Source organism: Ruditapes philippinarum, unplaced genomic scaffold (assembly GCF_026571515.1).
Source record: "Ruditapes philippinarum isolate M1 unplaced genomic scaffold, ASM2657151v2 ctg4143_1_1_1_1, whole genome shotgun sequence".
In the NCBI taxonomy this organism is placed as follows: domain Eukaryota; kingdom Metazoa; phylum Mollusca; class Bivalvia; order Venerida; family Veneridae; genus Ruditapes; species Ruditapes philippinarum.
The window spans coordinates 41,373-48,986 of NW_026856164.1; positions in this window are offsets into that span (position 1 = coordinate 41,373).

Consider the following 7,614-nt stretch of genomic DNA (forward strand, 5'->3'; position numbering starts at 1 on the left):
GGGCGAGAACTCTATTATTGAGATTAACGGAATTTTTCCGCAGTTCGCCTCCCATCTGAATTTTCCGTACAAAACCTATGGTTACCATACAACATTGAACTCCCTTCTCTTTTATGTATGTATCAATATGTTCCAAGTACTAAATTTATAGACATTACTTAATGTTTACAGTCTGAATAAAAAATACACTCGTGAACATTTATTTACTGAGGTAGTTTTATAAAGATGACGTAACGTTGTTAATAGTCATTTGTACATATATTTTTTTCCATTGCACCTTAATCACAACTGTGTTGTCTTATACTTAACCTGTTCGATGCGAATGTGTGTATACAATGTTCTCAAAAGGAATTTACGTGTTGTTGAAAAAACAACAACTAAAAAGAAAGAAATGTTAAAATTTCCTTTTTCCAGTATCTACACCCACTGGGCACTACGCTATTGTGCTAATAAGATATTTATCAGGTGGTTAAAAGTTTAGGCGACAAATAATGTGCTTTACTTCCAGAATACTCGACACCCCTATTTGTCAATACATTGATATAAGAAAAAACCAACACTTCAAACGATTTGTGTTAAGTGCATAATGTTTACTTTCACGCCGAGTGAATTTCAGAGAATTGACACCTCCATGCATCAAACCGTATTATGTATACAACAAACCGGACATGGCACTGATAATTTCGATCTAGTTAAAATATCTCTTTATCAAATAATATTTTTTCAACATGAACAAGTGTAATATAACTAAGAGAGAAATTAAACAAAATTATGAATAGACGCTTGTTTATTTTTTTGTATTTTTTTTTCTCAATTCCCTGCAATTACTTTTTTCAAGATGCTCATGTGTGTTGGATAACAAACGTATGTGTACTCGTAAAAAAGAAAGACAATTATTTGACATAATTCATTTTGGGAAACAATATCATTATTTCTAGTATGTTTGGTTAAATATAAGACCATGCTCCGATTATCACGACTTTACTGTCGCTGGCGGTTTAAACATGTTTATTCGGATACCATGTTTGTTTAACATCAAAACATTATAAAAATTTGCATAAACCTTCAGCTGAAGACACATATACACAAGTAGAGACACAAACTTGATCTCGGAGAAAATAGTATAACATGATACAAAATTCAAATATGTTTGATTAAATTTAATATAATTTCGTTCGCATGACCGTTGTAACTTCGGAGCGATGTAATCGAACACGTGCACTATTCTTATTTCTAATACAAATTATACATTTCGGTAATAAAAGTATCCCTATCTGATTGCCCTTTTATGCACTTTTATTAATAACCATTATTTAATGAAATAACTAACTTACGTTCAAACGCTTTGATTTGTTTAAATAATGTTATTCTAATTATAATAAGGGAAATGACATATCAATGATTGTCTTTTTTAATCCCTGGCAAAATATAACAAACACGCATAGCTATTATCAATATTTGAAATCACAACTGTTTTGAACACTAAGTAGAACACATTTAATATAACACATTAAAAAAATTGAACCAAAACTTAAATAAAAAATATTTATTAGAACATAATTACAATTATTCATAACAAAGGTTATCATAATTATTTAAAAATTGCTGTATTACAAGCTATTTAAACCACTCCTGTGTGTAAGAAAATTAATTAATTCCCACAAAAATTATACCATAAGATGATGTTGAAATAAATGGTGTATGATTTAACTTTTTTGGAGTCAATTTAAGACCGTACGTGTGATTCTTAAGGCACTGTTCTTAATCGTGCGACTACTACGCCGCCGCGTAATAATCATACGCTTGGTAATATTACCGTCTAATCCGGTCTCTAGATTGTCAAATATTAGACATAATAAATAATATATATGTATGTCTAATTTGTCAAAAAACAATAACAATATTACATACTTCTCCTTATGAAATACATTTTATACATGTGGTTGCTAAATTAACTGTATACATTAATATCAATGATTATCAAAATATGCTGACCCTTGAATATTTCGGTTTGATCTTTAATTTTGTGTTGCGGATCACTGACATTTGAGTTTCAGAGTTTACCGAACACCCTCACTTATATGTGCAGTGTTGCATCTAAAATTACAAAATAATGGGGGATTGATCCCAACTCAACTGAAAAATGTGGGGGATGTGAAAAAAAGTTGGGGACATGCAATTACCGAACAAAATTATGTACCCAAAATAATATATTTATTTACCCTGTATGCATTTTTGACATCAAACGACTGCTCAACAACGTATATATGAAAAATGTATTAACACAAACTAGTTAAGTGCGCGGATCAAACCCTCAATACACATGCCAGATAACCCATCCGGCTGCTACATCACCGTAGGGAACGTCAGTATCGCGTTTTCCGGATACAGAATAGCAAGATGGAGGATTATTATGGGAAGAGAAGAAGGTGATTTTTTACTCAGATCTATACTAAAAGTAGCTTAGTTCCTCAAAGATGTTTTTGTGCTTTGTTTGTAAGGAACAAGATTCGGTATCTAGTCATATATTTCTTCAGACCCTGCACCGCAGATTTATCTCTATATTGTCTCATAAATGTGCAGATTTGACCGTTTAGAAATTTGAACAGAGAGAACAACGCATTTTTCTCCCTTTCCGACATTATTTAAGCATGCACAGATAAAGTAAATCTACGAAACGTAAGTCCTTTGTGTTTAGAAACGTTTATAAAAGTAAATGACCAGTCGAACCTATTTTCCTGTTCGTCAAATGCGTTTGGACAAATAAACAATGTTACAGTATAGAGCGAAGTGATTTGTGCAGGGTTACAGCATAGACCTAGCGAAAATTAAAATACAAATATTTTGGTTGTTTTTTTATTTTCTTAGAACTATTTCCCCTTTTCCCATTTTCTAGAAACACAATATATGAAGTTCATAAAAATATATCGTAATGTAAAAATTATGAAAATAGAAATGAGTCCAACAACTTCATTTTGCTCTTGATTGTTTAAAAATTACCTTTATTCTATATATTTGAATTGCGGCGGCCGTGGCCGAGTGGTTAAAGCCGTTGACTTCAAACCACTTGACTGTCACCGTTGTGGGTTCGAATCCCGACAGGGACTTTGTTATTTTTTCATGTGAGGAAGCTATCCAGCTAGCTAACGGAATGGTTCTACGTGGGTGCCCGTTTGTGCCTGAAATATTGCACGGAAGGGCACCTGAGGTATTCCTTAACCAGTACAGCTGGGAATTAGTTGTGCAAGCAAGGATTGCTATATATGTTTTCAATCATTCTAAAATCCCGAAAAATAGGATCATCCAAAACAGATGAACTGCATTTGTTTGATTCAATGATTTCTCCTATGTATTGTTGGGAAGCGTTTGGTATGAAACTATTCATGAAATGTTAAAATAGAGAATTTTCAATTAAAGTATTATAAATAAATTCTGGGTCTTAAAAAATCTACACCCAACTGTATGATTTCTTTACACATTCACTCAAGATTGCTTTTCTACTGTTTAAATCTTTCGTCATTTAGAAGTGACAAAATATGTAAAATAGTGCACAATACTGCTTAAACGCATTACAATCTAATAAAATATGTAAATTTCCTTGGATAAACTTCGTCAAGAACACTTTTGATGACCTGGTCCTTTCTGAGTATTTTATAAATCAGAATATTAGTAATTTGTTACTTTTCAAAAATGTTGTTAAAAACCAAAAATTATGTTGTTTTTTTGCATGAGCCACAAAACATCATCTCCCTTTAGAAAAGGGCCGCCATCTTGGCATTGAATGAAAACTTAGAACCCCACATCATTGTAATAAACACGCAATTTGTGATGAATTTCATTATTTTCTTGACTGTGATAATTTAAAAGAAATCAAACACAAATGTTAAAGAATTAGAGGATATGTGTGTGTTTTACATGTAAGATTGAAATATAATTTTACTGAGTGAACACCAGATGCAATATTTAAATTTATTTCTGCCTGTTATTCCATTTAGTTATGATTTTCTTTTCATCCGCATTCAGATATAGTCCGGCTTCATTGAAAATTATATCTTATAAATTTCACTAGTGAGCCGGACTATAATATATTAAGAATAAAATCGTCTAATATATTACAATAAAACACTGGAAAGCATGAAATAAATAATATTATTGTCACTCAAATGAATACAAATCTGGATAAACTTTATAAACTGTAAAGGTCATGCTAAATTAACAAAATAATCTTTGCGTGGTAAAATTTTTTTCCAAGTTGTTCAATTAGATTTTCGTCACTTGTCATTCTCTCATTTTTTTTTCTTTATTACAATAGTATAATGACATTTGCATGAAGGTTAGGTGATTTCAATGAAAAACATAATTAAATTTAATTGAGTAAATAAACACTTACAATTATAGACCAGTCAAATAAACAACTTCAGGTGTAACGGGAAAACTCTTAGCACACTATCAGTTGTGGCATTATTTGCTATTTATAAAAAAAGAAAGAAAAAATCAATCAGCAGACATACATTAATTTTCACATTTCAATTTAAATCGAATTATATATGTTTGAAGGTTGGGCATTGAACTTAATTGACAAAGGCATCTTACAGATTATACTTAGTTTTCCCGCAACTACTTTCAACAAAGATTGCTGTATTTTAATGTTAAGTTCTATGGATGATAATACGAATTTTGATATTCATTTTTATTCTGTTTGTGAATATTTTAACATATGTTTGGGATATACAATATTCGCCAGATATACTAGTGACCGTCAGATAGTATCACACTTTTACCAGCTGGTGACCATACCACATTTTTTCCATAACAAATAGCAATAAGATATCATTTCTCAAAATAATTTATTAAAATTCATTCAAATTTGTCAGATTAAACAACGATAACTCTAATATATACATGTTTTGTTTTTATAGAGAAAAGATACATTCAATAGTCCTAATATATAGAGGATATTTGTTTGTTTGTGTGTAAGATGAAATTTAATTTAATCGAGTGGGCTTTAAAAACAGTATTCTCACGAGTGGCGTAGCCACAAGTGAGAATACTGTTTTTTTTAAGTTCACGAGATGAAATAAAATTACACCTTACACAACAAACAAACAAATTTTCTTTTTATTTTATGCTAAAAAACAAGTTTAAACGAAATTTCCATAATATTAACATAAATGTTAAAATCTGTTTCCCCATTGAGAGCCCCATTTAGTGCGAATTTCTCATTCAAAAACAAGAAGTCTTGAGTTGAAAAATAAGTCCGACAAACAAAGTTAAATGACAGTGATATTATTTATTTTGTTTAAAAAATATGAATGATCGCTTGTTTTAATAATAAAAACAAACAATTCTTGTAGGAGAAAATTCCAACCATCCATCCATATTTCTGTTACTTACTGGGAATTTATATTAGACCTGGCTTTGTTTAATGTAAGCGGCAGCCATTTTTTAAAGTTGTGTATTTCACGGGAGGAAAATAATTGTGTTTGATTCAGAGGGATATCATTTAGATTTGTTAGGCATATACCTTTTTAAAAGAAAGAATATATTTGAGGATTGAAACAGATAAAAAATAAGTGTTGACAGATGTGAAAACATGAAAAAAATCAGCTATGAAAATGGAAGACTTGGAACTTGCTCGGAACGCTGGGTGGTTTACTTGTTCTACTAGCTATAGCTGTCATTGCTTTTCAATTTTTCATAAAGCATACGGCAGTTATTACTCGTAGGATACTTTAATATGCCCAAATGTCATCAAGAGCAGTTTGCATGTGGAAGGAATGTATTTTTCAGACTGTAAAAATGAAACAAAAAATTTAGAGACGAAATTTGGTGATTGGAATTTGAATGAATAGAAATAAGTTTTCTTCTTTTTATTAGTTTTGACATTTAAGTTATTTATCAATTTCAGCTTTGCGTTTTCTTTAAACAGCCTGACATTGTCAGAATCGTTAGCAAAAATAAAATTGAGGTACTACATGGGAAAAATCTTAAAAAAGTAGTTTCGTCATTGAAAAGTGTGAAATTATATTTTGATAATTTTCACTGTGAAATTATCAAATATAATTTTTACGGATAAATCAGTAATCCACTGAAAAGCATAAAATAAAACATAATAAACTTTAAACTGTTTTTTTTATCTCAATCGCTATCGTGTTTAGCAACCATATCCCAGAAACTGAACATTTGTTATAAGTTGCAAAATAAATAAATAAATAAATACATGAATGAATGAATGAATGAATGAATGAATGATCATACAAGACATAACCTCAAGGATACATTTTTATTTGATTAAAGAATTATTATCGTGGAAAAATATAACAACTGTATTCTAAATATTAATGTTACATTTAAAATATAAAATGTTGTAGTATCTGTATTCACATCCTCATTTGTCCATAAACATGATAAAATATACATTAAAAAAAAACATTTAAAGATAACTATGCGTTGTCATTTCATACAATATTTACAGACACTTATTCAGCATGAAACATATTGATACAAGTAAAGAATGTTTATAGCCTGTAAGATTTTACCATACGCTTGAGCAATTCAAGATGTCTTATCGCCTTAAGCCGTAACTTACGTCTTATTTACATCTCATATATACCCACCTAGCAAAACTTATATAGAGAATATCCAGTGTTTGTAAACATCTCTCATTCACTAAGCACCATCTTAAGCAGTATATTTTGTTACCATTTCCCACCAACCTATAGAACCATCTAAAGCAGTTTATTCAGTCGTTGCTATCAAGTACCACCTACCTAGGCCCAACTTTAAGCAGTATATACCTGGTCTTAGTTAAGATCCCACCAATCTTACCCACTCTTAAGCAGAATATTCAGTCATTTAATAAAATCTTTCAACCTCCTATCACCGTCATAAGCAGTTTATTCCGTCTGTTAACATCTCCTATCCATCTATCACAACTCTCAGATTATACTTAGTCTTTGTTAACATCTCTACCACACATGGTATCGTATTAAGCATTATATTAAGTTTTGTTAACATTTCTAACACACATGATATCGTATTAAGCAATATATTAAGTTATGTTAACATTTCTAACAACACATGACATCGTATTAAGCATTTTATTAAGTTTTGTTAACGTCTCTAACACACATGGTATCGTACTAAGCATTATATTAAGTTATGCTAACATCTCTCTTCCATCTCTCATCCATAGCCTCTTTTATTAAAATTTAACTATAAAACTTCTACCCAATCGCCTTTGTTTAAAAGCCTTCTTCTGAGTAGATAGAGTGTCGTAATACGCCCGGGTATTCTATTTATACATTTTGGTTACCGGTTTTTATACAATAGACAAAGTTATTATAGATCTACGTATATTTTTTTTTTAAATGTACAAATGCATAATAATGTATATCGGTAATTTCTTTTTGTTGAAATAGACTAAAGTTTGCAGACACACAAAAACAACTATATCGAATTTCTACCAAAACTCGTTAAGATAACCTTGTATCATTCATTGTCCGCCTGATTAAAGGTTTTTCATAGAGCTGGGACATATTTTACAGTTCATTATCCAATAATAAATAGAGCTTATTCACAAAGATATATATCGCTGTAGACTTATTGGAAACA